Source organism: Loxodonta africana, chromosome 14 (assembly GCF_030014295.1).
Source record: "Loxodonta africana isolate mLoxAfr1 chromosome 14, mLoxAfr1.hap2, whole genome shotgun sequence".
Lineage (NCBI taxonomy): Eukaryota > Metazoa > Chordata > Mammalia > Proboscidea > Elephantidae > Loxodonta > Loxodonta africana.
In genome coordinates this window covers 55163932-55179924 of record NC_087355.1, presented here as the reverse complement: position 1 = coordinate 55179924, position 15993 = coordinate 55163932, and the positions used below count along the sequence as shown (strand labels likewise).

Below are 15993 nucleotides of genomic sequence, written 5' to 3'. Positions count from 1 at the left end.
CACACACATGCAATTCTTATGGGACATTTATCTCCTGAGCTCTCTGTGGGACTGGCTGAAGACTTCCTTACCGACCAGTCCTACTTCTTTCACTGCCTCACAGGGGTTGCACCTGGGAACACTCTCTAATAAACTTTCTGCATGTATTTTCTTGATATAAACCGGCTATTCTATTCAAACAGCAAAATCTCGAGACCAGAGAATCAGGGTCAACATTTTGACTGCTATCATGTTTGAAGTACCGAAGGAAATCAAGGAACGCTAGAATGGTTTTATGAAGTTTATTAATGAAGTTGGCTGTTGATTAAGGCATACTCTATGTTGACACAGTTAACCTAGAGCAAATCCGTGAGATGAGTAAATTGTCTTTGGAGTCCTCCACTGCCTTTTTAAAAACCATCCACTTTACTCTCTCCTTTAAGGATCTTCATTTCCCAAAAACAGCCAATTTTTGCTGCCCTGACCTTCCTTTCTTTCTATAAAGACAAGCCTTCCAAGTCTGGGAGTCTGGAAGTAATTCCCAACTCATTCAAAGAAAAACAACAAAGACGTTTTTGTAAATTCAGATGCGAGGTTCTCCTTCTTAGATATTCTGATTCCTCCCTAAATCTGTGGTGAAGCCCTGGAATCTGTATGCTTAACAAGTACTCCAGAGGATTGGGATGATCAGCTAGATTTTTGGACCACCAATCTGAGAATTTTATTAACAACTTCTTGGTTAGCCTTCTCAAAGGGATTTTCCTTTCAAAACAGCCTCCTAAGCAAGGCAATGCTTACCTCAATAAATAAGAACAAAAAGTAGAGAAGATATTTTCGGGGCAATCAGCTAATCTATGTACTGATCGAATCAAATCCCACAGAAATTATCCACTCCATCTGCCCTTTGAAGCCCATTGAGGTAATCTGGTACCCATCTTGCAACATCCAAGATAAAGAAGAAAAAGAGAAGAATAGCTTTCTCTCTTTCCCTCTCTCTCTCTGTCTCTAACAGTGCAAGCATACACACACATTTCAGAGATTTATGTACTAGTCCTTTCCATTTAAAAAAAAAAAAAAAAGCCACAAGAAGCTGTAATTTATAAAGGAATTCAAAGGACAAAATTAAGCTAAAGAGCTAAAAATTACAACTGTACACACAAGGACAGGCGACCTAAAACGGCCTCAGATATGAAGTACTGCCAAAGAAGGTGGCAGCCACTTCATAGTGACTAACACTAGACAAATGACTCCCATGCTTTGAAATTGCGTATGTGCTTCCTAGCTGCCCACACTCTGATGCAGGCAAACAACAAAATGTCTTGTCAAAAATAAACTATGAGCTCTTAGAGGAAATCTCCTTGAGGACATACCACGGGGTCTTAGGACGGGGGAGGGTGCAACCCCTGGCAGTGAGAACAATCACAATGGGGACAACTGCCCCCACCAATCCCTGAAATAAACCCGGGCAGAGATGACTGCTTCAGAACCAGGAAAGGGACAAAGAAGCAATATTGTTCATGTCCCTGAATGGTAACCATGTCTGCCTCTAGATTTTAGAGAGACAAAGCCAGCCTGGTAGGGGTTAGAAGTCAGGTATCTCTAATTTTCTTGTATTTGACACTTGGGTTCAATAAAAGTTCCTGCAATTTTCCAAGGATATTTTCCTCTGCATCTTGAGCTCCTGGGTAGTTTAAAGGAAGATTAATCCAAGGGCTTTCCATATTATACTCACCTCGTTAAAATATTGCATTAGAAGACGTGTTTAATACCCAAGAATCCTGCTGATCCTCTTTATTAAGCTCTTTAAAGGAACTCTTTAAACAGTGAACAGAGCTGAATATCACAGTTTTCATTTGAGCTCAAAATTTACTTTCTACTGTGGTGCTTACACTCAAGGTTAGATGATCCCTGAGGACATTCAGACAGGGGCTCCGTAATCTATCCATTATCCCGAACTTTTTCAAAGACAGAGAAAAGGGAATGGTGTGTAAGAAGAGAAAAGCAGCTTACTTGCCCCATCTCTGTCTTCAACCACTCTAAGTGTTCATACAGAACAGAAACAAAAACAGCAAATTTTTACGAAGCACTAAGTACTGTTCTAACTCACGTAAACCTCACAAGATTATCGGGTGGGTACTATTGTGATCTCTATTTTACAGGTGGTTGTTGGTGTTAGGTAACGTCAAGTCAATTCCAACTCATAGCAACCCCATGTGACCATGTAGAACTGCTCCTTAGGGTTTTTTAGACTGTAATCTTTACAGGAGCAGATTGCCAGGTCCTTCTCACATGGAGCTGCTGGGTGGGATTGAACAGCTAACCTTTCAGTTAGCACCCAAGCACTTAACCATTGCACCAACACTACCAGGGCTCCTTTTTTACAAATGAGAAAACAAAAAAAAATAACTTGCTCAAGTGACTTACCTAAAGCCGCCAAAGTCCATTGGTCTTTCAGGATATCACTAATTCCTTAAGTCTCTCCCACAGCCATTGTAGCCCTGAAAGATCTTGCCAAGCTCACCTTCAGCATGCTTATTGCCCTTTACTGAACTCCCAGGCATAGCCCTGTGCTCCCTATTCAATCTTAAAGACATGTGTGATGTAAAGGGAAGTCAGAGCTTTGTAGCAGAAAGAACTTTCCTTGGCCTGAGAACCTGGCGCCTTTACTAACCTCATCACTTTTTAGCTGAGTCATCTTGGGCAAGTCTGAGCCTCAATGTTTTCATTTTTAATGGAGGTTGTTCTGAGATTTATGTGAGATAACATATGTAAAAATTATAAGGCAAATTGCAAACTGGTGACCAAATATTAGTAATAATTGTTAATAAAATGTGAGATACATTCAATTGCAATAAAAGAAAACATTACCAGTTCTTACACAGCCAATGTATTTGGTAGCAAAGCAGGTTATGTTGACAATTGAATAAGGTAATAAAACAAACTACCATATATACATATACATATATTCCTAGGACCCAGAGCTTCCAATGTTGAAAGAAGGTGATGAATAAATCTTTGTCATCTTATAAAATTATATCTGTATAATATTTTACAGTTTATAGAGCTCTTTGATGATGGTGTTTATTTTATTATATACAAAGTATATAACATATGCAGGGTATTTTCAAGTGGAGTGTGGACCAGGAAAATGATTGCTATGGAGAGATATGTCCAGATAAACATTTGCTGCAGTGAACTAATTTACTGGTCCTTGGAGGAGCCTGAGCCTTCTGGAGTAATCTGACTGCTTGAAGTATTAAAACCAAGGCTGAGAATAATGGGGGGTTCTTAGAAATATTTCCCCCATCTTCAGTCTTGGCCTTCATATTTAGATGTTTTTGTGAGAGAGTGGCCCTCCAGGAGCTATATGTGTACTAACTCTTGTTGTCTGTGTAACTGAGAAGTGACCAGGCCAGAAGTAAAGGCCATGGCAAGCTCATACCCAGCTGTTCCAGGACGCTTTATGTGTAGACTTTAGGATCCTGGCATACATGAAAGGGTTTCATTGATGAGGCCTGGGAAAAGAGGATTCCTCCCATGATGAGTGGACCATATATTTTGGAGGGCACAGATTGAGGCCTGCTTCCCAAGAGGCAACTCTAAGACTTTTAAGGCTTAGAAGAGAACAGTATCTCTAGTTGTCAAGTATATCAGTCAAGGTGTATTCAGTTGCAAATAGCAGAAACATTTAACTAAAATGTACAGTTTAACAATACAGTTACAAGCTCACGTAATACTTAAAAGTATCTGGCACATAATAGCTTTTCTGGCTGTTATTACTATCATTACAACAAGAAAACCAAGGAGTGGCAGTTCCTGAGTTTGGCAACAGCTCAAGGACCAGGTATTTTTCCTCTTTGAGCTCTGGCCTTCGCAATATGACACTGATGACTACCTCAAGGCTCCAAAAGACTATAGCAGCTCCAGGGGTCACATGCGGATATAATCACTTCAGAAAGGAAAACAGGATGCTTTCTCTCTTCTAGGGAGAGAAGCCTTTCTCCAAGGCCTAGCAGACATCCTCTCCAGTCCCATGGCCCAGTACTGAGTTACCTGCTTATGCACTTACTGATTGCAAAGGGGCCTGGAGAAAGACTAACTGGCATTTTCTGTAGAAGAAGGACTTGTCCAATAAGGAAAAGGAGAGGGTACGGGGGTTCCTGGAAAGGCTACTAATAGTGTCGACCACCCATAATAGATTAGTTCTCCCATTAGCTCCTGTTCAGAAAAGACGGGGAGTTATCAATCTGGTGATGCTGGGCCTTCCTCTTCAGATACTGAATTCCCAAGACAGAAAGAGATGCTGTTGGGCAACCTGAGGTTTGGATTAGAAAATTTACACTTTGTAGTTTTTTTTTCCCTTTTACCTATATTAGGAAAAGTCATTAGGAACCTGAAGAAGGAATGCCACCCACCCTTAGCAAGAGATCAGAGTCACATACTGAGCAGACTTCCTTGGGAAATGGCAACTTCCGTAATGCCAGAAACACAGCAAATGACTTCCAGCACAGCATCTGCTGGAGCCTGTCACACTGGGAGTCACACACCCAGGGCGGGGCAGCCGTATACCACAGAAGAGGAACTTAACAGGAAGCCACAGCCACAGGAAACCAGGGATTGATCAACATCTGGTAGCCATGGGAACGCTTGATGAAGAAAGGCATTATTACAACACTACCTTCACGCTCACTTGCCTGCTAAGCTCTGGTGGTTGGAGAAAAGGAAGAATACCAACCACTGATGAAGTAGATAGAAGACTTTAATCCCTAGGAGAAGATATTGTTCCATGGGTTCAACCCACCATGGAAACGCCTGGGTGTTGAGGCAACCTGGTCCAAAAAGATTATTTTGAGAAAACAAACATTGGGGGCTGGATTTCTATGACTCCAAAGTGAAGTACCATTCTAATTTATATCCCCATTGTACATCCTTAAGAAGTATTTATTAGAGATTTGTCTATAGGTAGGCTGAGCACACTAATGGGGAATCTAGACCTCAGGGAGATCCAGGCAAGCAGTTGGTTGGCTATTTACCTCTGCAAGCTATCAGAGGTAGGAATGACTCAGAGCTTGTGGGCATCAAAGGACATCGCCTCTGATTAAAAGTTTATGGTCTTAATATCAGTTCAAATCCCACTGACTAGCTGTATAAACTTCAGCAAATTATTTAACTTCTCTAGGTCTCAATATTCAGACACACAAAAAAGGAATATGATTGTACATTCCTCTGAGGGTTGATGGGAGGATTAAAAGAGTTGATATATGTAAATTTCTTAGAACAGTATCTTGTACATATAAATATTTGTGGTTGTTAGCTGCCCCAAACTCATGACTACATCATACACAATGGAACCAAACACTGCCTGGTCCTGTGCCATCTGCAAGAGCAGTTGGGGATTGGACCATTATGATCCACAGGGTTTTCACTGGCTGCTTTTTGGAAGTAGATCACCCGGCCTTTCTTCTTAGTCCATTTAAGTCTGGAAGCTCTGATGAAATCTGTTCAGTGTCATAGCACAACATAAGCCTCCACTGACAGTAAGGTGGTAGCTTTGCATGAGGTGCGTAGGCCAGGAATCAACCCAGGTCTTCTGCACAGAAAGCATTAATTCTACCACTGAACCATATAAATGCTAGTGACTCTTTTTCTTTATTAGAGAGCAGATAAAGACAAGGTCTGTGACAGATCCCAGCCATAATCAGTCTCAAATAAACCAATGTTTTACAAACTTGATTGTAGTAAGTCAGCTAATAAAGGGGCCCAATGCAAGTGAATGTGAGTTGACAAAGAAAATTTGGCAGGCACAACCACTTTTCTCAAAATTCAGATATTTTTTTATCACATTGATTAGAATTCTTAGAGGTTATTTCCCTGTTTGGGGGTGAAGATCAAATGCCTATGAATTCAATTAATCAAACTCCCTTGCCAACCTGCATGGGGACAAAGCATGGGTGCTACTTAAACTCTTTATGTTACCTTGTCACCACTCTTCTGTCAGTTTGTCATACTGTGGTGGCTTGCGTGTTGCTGTGATGCTGGAAGCTATGTCACTGGTATGTCAAATACCAGCAGGATCACCCACAGTGGATGGGTTTCAGTGGAGTTTCCAGACTAAGACTAGGAAGAAGGAGGAGCTACTTCTAAAAAAAAATGACCAGTGAAAACTTTATGAATAGCAGTGGAACACTGTGTGATATAATGTTAGAAGACGAGTCCCTCAGGTTGGAAGGCACTCAAAGTAGGACTGGGGAAGAGCTACCTCCTTAGAGTAGAGTCGACCTTAATATCATGGATGGAGTAAAACTTTCGGGACCTTCATTTACTGATGTGGCACAACTCAAAATGAGAAGAAACAGCTGCAAACATCCATTAATAATCAGAATGTGGAATGTACAAAGTGTGAATCTAGGAAAATTGGAAGTTGTCAAAAATGAGATGAAACGCATAAAGATCAATACCCTAGGCATTAATGAGCTGAAATTAACTGGTATTGGCCATTTTGAACAGCACAAACTTATGGTCTCTTATGTTGGAAATGACAAATTAAAGAGACATGGCCTTGCATTCATCTTCAAAAAGAACATTTTACCAACTTCTGCACTCTGAAATTGATCAAACATGCAGTCAAGATGCATCGATAATTATTGGTGATTGGGATGCAAAAGTTGGAAACAAAAAGAAGGTAGTTGAAAAATACAGCCTAGGTGATAGAAATGATACCGAAGATTGCATGACAGAATTTTGCAAGACCAGTGACTTATTCATTGCAAATACCTTTTCTCAAGAACATAAACAGCAGCTATACACATGGACGTAGCCAGATAGAATACACGGGAATCAAACTAACTACATCTGTGAAAAGAGACAATGGAGAAGTTCGATATCATCAGTCAGAACAAGGCCGGGGCCAACTGTAGAACAAATCATCAATTGCTAATATGCAAGTTCAAGTTGAAGCTGAAGAAAATTAAAACAAGACCATGAGATCCAAAGTTTAACCTTAAGTATTTCTCATCTGAATTTAGAGACCATGTCAAGAATAGATTTGATGCATTAAACACTAATTACTGAACACCAAATGAGTGGTGGAAAGACACTGAGGACATCATACATGAAGAAAGCAAGAGGCCATTAAAAAGACAGGAAAGAAAGAAAAGACCAAACCAGATGTCAGAATAGACTCTGAAACTTGCTATCAAACACCAAGTAGCTAAAGTGAATGGAAGAAATGATGGAGTAAAAAGCTGAAAAGAAAATTTCAGAGAAGACAAAGTAAAGTATTACAATGAAATATATAAAGACCCAGAGTTAGAAAACCAGAAGAGAAGAACACACTTGGCACTTCTCAAGCTAAAAGAACTAAGGAAAAAATTCAAGCCTTAAGTTGCAATATCAAAGGATTCCACAGGCAAAATATTGAATGAGAAAGAAAGCATCAAAAGAAATTGAAAGGAATACACAGAGCCATTGTACCAAAAGGAATTGGTCAACATTCAGTCATTTCAGGATGTAACACAGGATCAAGAACTGATGGTATTGAGAGAAGTCCAAGCTGCACTAAAGGCATTGGTGAAAAACAAGGCTCCAGGAATTGACGGAATACCAATGGAGATGTTTTAACAAACAGATGTAATGCTGGAAGCACTCACGTGCCTATGCCAAGAAATTCAGAAGAGAGCTACCTGGCTAACAAACTAAAAGAAATCCATATTTGTGCCCATTCCAAAGAAAGGTGATCCAACAGAATGCTGAAATTATCAAACAATATCATTAATATCACATACAAGTAAAATTTTGCTGAAGATCATTCAAAAGTTGTTGCAGCAATATATTAACAGCAAACTGCCAGAAATTCAAGCTGGATTCAGAAGAGGACATGGAACTAGGGATATCATTGCTGATGTCAGATAGATCTTGACTGAAAGCAGAGAATACCAGAAAGATGTTTACCTGTGTTTTAAGCACTGTGCAAAGGCATTTGACTGTGCGGATCACAACAAATTATGGATAACATTGCACAGAATGAGAATTCCAGAACAATTCATCGTGCTTATGAGGAAATTTTACATAGACCAAGAGGCAGTAATTTGAACAGAACAAAGGGATACTGTGTGGTTTAAAATCTAAAAAGATGTGTGTCAGGGTTGTATCCTTTCACCATACTTATTCAATCTGTATGCTGAGCAAATAATCTGAGAAGCCAGTCTATATGAAGATGAATGTGACATCAGGACTGGAGGAAGACTCATTAACAAACTTCAATATGCAGATGACACAATGTTGCTTTATGAAAGCAAAGAAAGGTTTTAAGCACTTAAAGATGAAGATAAAAGACTACAGCCTTCAGTGTGGATTATACCTCAACTTAAAGAAAACAAAAGTCCTCAAAACTGGACCAATAAGCAACAACATGATAAGCGGAGAAAAGACTGAAGTTGTCAAGGATTTCATTTTACTGAAATGAAGGTAGCAAGGTATGAACATCACCCTTAAAACTGGACCATGAATTTAGCAGGCACTCTGAGGCTTAATCTATCCACTGGAATAATTATCTCAAACTAGAAACTAAAACAGAGTAGGTAGATATCATCTAGAACCTTCAATGCCCTTGGAAACAACAGTCAAGAAATCAAATGTGGTATTGCAAATTGTGGTGTTGGAGAAGAATATTGAATACACCAGGGACTACCAAAAGAATGAACAAATCTGTCTTGGAAGAAGTACAACCAGTACATCCTTAGAAGCAAGGATGGCAAGACTACATCTCACATACTTTGGACATGTTGTCAGGAGGGATCAGTTCCTGGAGAAGGACATCATGCTTGGTAAAGTATAGGGTCGGTGAAAAAGAGGAAGACCCTCAATAAGATGGATTGACACAGTGGCTGCAACAATGGGCTTAAACATAACAATGATTGTGATGATGGTGCAGGACTGGGCGGTGTTTCATACTATTGTACATAGGGTCGCTATGAGTCAGAACCGACTAGATGACACCTAACAACAATAACATTGCATTGGGCAGATCTGCTGGGAAAGGCCTCTTGAACGTGTTAAAAAGCAAAAATGTCACTTTGAGAACTAAGGTGCTCCTAACAGAGGCCATGGTTTTTTCAATTGTCTCATATGCATGCAAAAGCTGGACAATGAATAAGGAAAACCAAAGAAGAATTGATGGCTTTGAATTATGGTGTTGGCAAAGAATACTGAATATACCACAGACTGCCAGAAGAATGGAAACCCTGGTGGCGTAGCGGTTAAGTGCTACGGCTGCTAACCAAAGGGTCGGCAGTTCAAATGTACCAGGTAAAAGGTGCTCCTTGGAAACTCTATGGAGCAGTTCTACTCTGTCCTATAGGGTCGCTATGAGTCAGAATTGACTCGACAGCACTGGGTTTTTTTTTTTTTTTTTTTTTGCCAGAAGAATGAACAAATCTTTCTTGGAATAAGTATAGCCAGAATTCTCCTCAGAAACGATGGTAGTGACACATCATCTCACATACTTTGGACATGTTATCAGAAGTGACAATTCCCTGGAGAAGGACATCATGCCTGGTAAAATAAAAGGTCAGTGAAAAAGAAGATCCTCTATGAGATGAATTGACACAATGGCTGCAATGATGAGCTCAAACACAGAAATGATTGTGAGGATGGTGCCAGGCAGTGTTTCATTCTGTTATACATAGGGTCGTTATGAGTTCAATCTGACCCAATGGCACCTAACTACAACAATAACATGTTACCTTAAGAAAAAAGACTTGCATAATATAAGGGTACACAAGCAATGAAGATAGCATGAAAATCTGTTAAACCTGAAATTAGCTGCAAGAAGAGGCCTCCCAGAAAAGGAACAAAGCTCAAGAACTGGGAGATGGCTTGGGATCCAAAGCAATTTTAGAGCTGTTATCTTGTCATCCCCTCAGCCCCAGGGGTTCATCAAGTTCCCATTAGTATAGTGAGTCAGCCCTTTTCTGTCTCTCAGTCTACCTCTCCTATTGTTCAAATAGCAACCATATGTCATCTGGCTTCCACTGACTCATAGCTTTGGTTTACTTATAACTCAGCTTGCTGACAATTTCTGTGACTCATGATTCTTCATGGCCCTTCTACGTTATGGCCTTGTCACCTTAATTCTGTAGGTCTTTTCAAAAAATCTGATTTATCCAATTTAATCTCCATTGTTCTGATTGAACAAAGTTCTTGTTCCACACCACTGCGTAGCTTATATGTTGTCTTTGGCCAGATATCTTCCTCTGGTCCAATCAGCCATAATCAGGAAGACAAGGTCTCATGGTGCCAATATGAAGATAATTGCTTAAAGAACTGCCTAGGGTTTCTATCTTCGGCAAGGTAGGAGGTCACTCTTAAAACTGGACCATGGGTTTAGCAGGCAATCTGAGGCTTATTCTATCCACTGCAATAATTATGTCAAACTAAAAACTAAAATAGAGTAGGAAGAAATCATCAAGAACATTCAATCTCAGAGAAGGTTTGAGGTTTAAATATAAAAAGTACTTTAGCAACTTGACTGGGCATGAACAAACTTTAGAAGGCTAGGAACACAGATATAAACAGACAATACTAAGGCAAGTCACCCAGGATGCTATGAGGGAGAAAAGCCATACTTTGGCACTCTCTTAGTCATCTAGTGCTGCCATAACAGAAATACCACAAGTGGATGGTTTTAACAAAGAGAAATTAATTTTCTCACAGTCTAGTAGGTTACAAGTCCAAATTCAGGGCGTCAGTTCCAGGGCAAGGCTTTCTTTCTCTGTGGGCTCTGGAGGAAGGTCCTTGTCCTCAATCTTCCCCTGGTCAAGGAGCTTCTCAGGCGCAGGGACCCGGTGTCTAAAGGACAGGCTCTGCTCTTGGTGCTGCTTTCTTGGTGGTATGAAGTCCCCAATTCTATCTGCTTGCTTCCCTTTCATTTTATCTCTTGAGAGATAAAAGGTGGTGCAGACCACACCACAGGGAAACTCCTTTTACCTTGGATCAGGGAGGTGACCCGAGTGAGGGTAGTGTTATGATCCCACCCTAATCCTCTAAATATAAAATTACAATCACAAAGTGGAGGACAACCATACAATATTGGGAATCATGGCCTAACCAAGTTGATACACACATTTGGGGGGGACGTAATTCAATCCATGACAGGCACCAACTTTATATCAGTATGGAGAAATTTGGGAGATCTAATTAAGCATGTTGATACTTCTATTGGGATGTTGTTAGTTGCCGTTGAGTTGGCTCCAACTCACGGTGACCTTATATGTAACAGGACACAACATTGTCCAGTCCTGTGTCATATTCATGATTGTTGGTATGTTTGAGTCCAATGCTGTGGCTACGTGCCAATCCATCTCACTGAGGGTTTCCCTCATTTTTGCTGACCTTCTACATTTCCAAACATTCTGTTGGGATAGTAGATACTAAAGTTATAATTCAGATAGCTTATTGTTATTGAGCTGTTTATATTTTCCGAACAGTTTGAAATTTTTGTATTCCTTGGTTTTTAATAAAGTCATTTATGCCGATGACAGCCTGCCCTAGCCATGCTATGGAGTAGGCCAGTGTGAAAGGGAAAGTTGTGCACATCTGGTTTGAGAGGATCCCAAGGAGAAGGAGAATCTCAGGACCTGTGTCTCTTGCCCCAGAGTTTGTTCTTCTTTGGGGCTCTTGTTTGTTTTAACAAATGAGGTCTCTTTTACAAAATAAATAAATAAGCAAAAATGATTCATCCCTGTTATGGATAGAATTGTGTCCCCCCAAGATATGGATTGTAAATCCTAACCCTTATACCTGTACTGGAAACACCGGTGGCATAGTGGTTAAGAGTTTGGCTGCTAACAAAAAGATCAGAAGTTCAAATCCACCTGGCAGTCCTTGGAAATCCTATGGGGGGCAGTTGTACTCTATCCTATAGGGTTGCTATGAGTCAGAATCAACTCAAAGGCAACAAGTTTATACCTGTGCTCATAATCCCATTTGGGGATGGATTTTCTTTGGTATGTTAACAAGGTAGTATCAGTGTAGGTTGTGTCTTAAATCAATCTCTTTTGAGCTATAAACTGAGCATATTAAGTAGAGAAACAAGCAGAGATGGAGGAAGATAGACGCCACATCACATGAAGATGATCAGGGAACCAAGCAGCAAGGACCTTTCCCAGAGCCAAGAGAGAAGGAAAGGCTTCCCCTGGAGCCCACACGCTGAATTCAGACTTCTAGACTCCTAAACTGTGAGAAAAACAAATTGATGTTTGTTAAAGCCACACACTTTTGTTATAAAAAAAAAAAAAAAATAGACTAGATAATTAAAGGCAATCCCACTCCCTACTACTTAAGTGTGGCCCGGCTACACATAGTGGTTTCCTTCTGAAAAGCGCATAGCAAAAAGCGGAGGGGGGAGGGGGGAGAACAGCTGTGCAGTAGAGAAACCTGACAAATACCACCTCAGTCAGGTGATCAAGGTTAACACCAGCGGTCGTAAATCATGCTGATTTCATGTACCCTTGATATGATGTGATGAAAATGGTCTTCCTCCCTTACCTCCCCCCTCCACCTACCGCTCTGCCAAAAAAAACACCCATAACTCCAAGCTAGTCATGAGAAAAACATCAGACAAATCTCATTTCAGGAACATTCTACAAAAATACCTGACCAGTGCTTTTCAAAACTGTCAAGGTCATCAAAAACAAGGAAAGAATGAGCATCTGTCATAGCCAAGAAGAGTCTAAGGAGACGTGACAACTAAATGCAATGTGGTATCCTGGATGGGATCCACATGCAGAAAAAGGATATCAGATAAAAACTAAAAAAGTCTGCATCAACTGCGGACTTATGTTAATAATACTGTGTCAATATCAGTTCATAAATTGTAACACATGTATCATACTAATGTAAAATGTTAGTAAAAGGAGAACCTGGGAATGAGGTGTCTGGGAACTCTCTGTACTATCTGCTCAATTTTTTTGTAACTCTAAAACTGTTCTAAAAATTAAAATCTATTAATTCAAAAAAGACCTATCCCCAGCAATACATAATTTAGACACTTATCCAGTCCACTTGACTGGCAAGTGATTTAAAACATGGCAAATAGCCCATATGTCTTTATGAGGCTAAAAAAGATGAAGTATGTAACCAGGAAACCCTGGTGGCTTAGTGGTTAAGAGCTACAGCTGCTAACCAAGAGGCTGGCAGTTCAAATCCACCAGGCGCTCTTTGGAAACTGTATGGGGCAGTTCTACTCTGTCCTATAGGGTCGCTATGAGTCGGAATCTACTCGACGGAATTGGGTTTAGTGGGTACGTAACCAGTAGATTATTAGAGAAAGTGTTAGAATCCTCATTTGTTGGCCACCATTTGATCTTGTCGATAATCAAGTGTCCAAACTTGCATCTTCTACTCTTGAAAATGCAATTCGAACTTGCTAACAGAAAAACTTCGTTAGGAGAAGCGGCATACTACAAGTCTAATGTCATGACTCTGAGCTTCAAGTCTTAACATCATGGGCTACTTGACTTAAAAAAAATAAGAGCAGAAAGTGCCAAACAAGTAGTACTTGACAGAGGGCTGGAACAGAACAGTGAGTTCCGCATAATAAGAAAGCTTCTAAAAAGAGCCGTTTCAGACATTATCAGCTCAGGGAAGAAATTTGGCAGAACAGAATGAATATTCTAATTCAATTTATATTATTATATTGATGATGCATTTATACAGTAGTTTTCTTTTTTTTCCATCAAGGCTGTCAAGCACATTAGGCTAAGTTCTGCATAGCCGAATTCAGAATATTAAATAAGACGACAGCACTGTAAAATTCCTCACCTTTGAAAGTCTTTAAAGAAGCCCACAAAACCACTTTTTTTTTTTTTTTTGGTAGATATGACTTAGGAATTACAATTGCCTCAGGAGAAACATTTGTCAAGGTTTTACTTCTCAAATTTTTCAACCATTTCTTGAAAGAGAATCGCCTTCATCAGTTTTCCAGTCTTCACGGCTATGGATGGAAAAGCAGAAGACTAGTTTGGGGTTGGACTGTGCTGGTGAGCCCCTTACAGAGGCTGCGGGTGATGATGAATTAGTGATACCAACTCATTGAGTCCATGACTGAGGTCTTACCCTGCTGCTTGCTTTGGGGCTTAACTTTGTATCCTTAGAAAGTTGTTAATGGCTGTTTGGTTACAATGAATAGTAACTTACTCATTGAGGCAATTAGCTGGGGTAAAAGGATTTTTTTTTTTTTTTAATTAGAGAAATAAAACAGACCATTTCAGAGGTATTCTAAAAGCAAGAAATGAAATAGAGAAGGCCATGAAGGAGCAGAAACTCGAGGGTTCTAAAGCAAGCTCAGGGCCCTTGGGCTCTCAGCTCTGCTCTTCTGTGCACATCTGCCTTCTCCACTGCTCTCTCTCTTCAGGCTGGCTTTCTGGGCTCATTCAGGGCCTCTCTCTTTGCCCATATTTCAGCCTACAACTGGCCGTGGCTTGTTATGGTGCCAACTTTGGTTCCTTCTGTGTATGATCTTACCGTTTAGGCATTCGTCATCTGACTCTGCCTTTTAGTGTCTCAATTCTGATCCCCAGGGGAATATCCAGAATGGATGGGGTCCTGGGATACAAAGTACACCCATCTCTTTCAGAAACTGAGGGTAGCAAGAAGGTGATGGGAGAGTGGGGTCTCTAAGAATAGAATGTGAGAAGAAAGGAACTAATTGATTGATCAATTTCCCCATTTCCTTTTTAAAAATTAATTTACATTATTATACTAATAATTTATGTTCCTTATAGAAATTTTTTTTTTTTTTTTTAGCAAACAGGTTTTTAAGTGCCTGTAATCTCACCACCCAAATATAACTACTGCAAACATTTTGGCACATCGTTTCAGAATTATTAAATATATATGTGTTTATATACACAAAAATGGGATCAAGTTACACAATGTTAAAATCTGCTTTTTCACTTAAAAATATATGTCAATATGTTGAATATATTTCCATGCCCATGAATATAAGTTAGTATCATTTTTAATTCCTGCACAATATTCATTTTGTGGATGTGCCATAAATTCAACTAGGCCCTCTTTGTTAAAGTTTTAAATTGTTCGATGTCTTATAATTAAAAACACCACCACTACCACCCAGATCAATATCTGATGTTTGTAGATTCTCCTGATACTTTGCTCAGGATAAATTATTTCAAGTGAATTTGCTTGGTTAGTTAGATGGCATGAGACATATGGCTAGAGTATTTTCCACAAATGTGGTAGCCACATACATTTCCATGGGTATTACATGACGTGCCAGTTTCTCCATATTCTGGGTATTATCATTCTCTTTAAATTACCTCAGTTGCTCCTTAACTGGCTTCTTGTCACCTAACTTGCCATCTGCGTGGCAACTTGGGCTAAAATCATATGGGTTATATCTCCCTTTAGGTCAAAGATTTTACATCTGTGAATCTCTTTGACCAAATGTTTCATTTTGAGAGAGTGTTATTTTGAGTCTGACTTTTTTTCTTCCGTGCTGTCTTTGTAACTTGCTAAAATGTTTGTATTGAGCATCTGCCTTTCCTTTACCAGCTGGGATAAGTCCGGAAGTGTAGCTTTTCTTCTTTATTTAAAGTTGTCAAATATGTCATTTCCAGGTTTAGCTCACAGAGTCTACTGAATAGTCATCTTTTGGTCAAAGAGTACAGACTCACCTGCTGATAGAACTGACAGTCTGGTAAATGACCTGAGAGTCTGTTACTGAATCAGACTTTGCCACACTGATATCTAAATTTTGTTCAAGGAAATACATGCACATTCACCCATTCATTCATTCATTTACCAGTCCACATTTCCTGAGGAATTAAGCCATAATACTCTTGACTCCCTCTAGGGGATGTTTTTGATAAAGTAATCCTTAAATAGACCTTTCAATATCAAGTAATTTGTCAACAGGGACTGTCATGCATTGAATTGTGTCCCCCCAAAATATCTGCCAACTTGGCTAGGTCATGATTCCCTTGTATGATTGTA

At 39.8% G+C, this 15993-nt stretch overlaps 1 long non-coding RNA gene across 6 annotated transcripts in view; it reads right to left on the bottom strand.

The window, feature by feature from the left end:
• The window catches only part of LOC111750081 (uncharacterized), a 169631-nt gene extending 164517 nt beyond the window's left edge, over window positions 1-5114 (bottom strand). The window contains exon 1 of one of the 6 annotated variants that reach the window (XR_010317821.1): window positions 2404-5114. This is a non-coding gene — a long non-coding RNA (uncharacterized LOC111750081). The remainder of the gene's footprint in view (window positions 1-2403) is intronic. The other 5 variants (XR_002785214.2, XR_010317819.1, XR_010317818.1 and 2 more) reach the window with 5 other exon arrangements.
• Between the last annotated feature and the right edge of the window lie 10879 nt (window positions 5115-15993).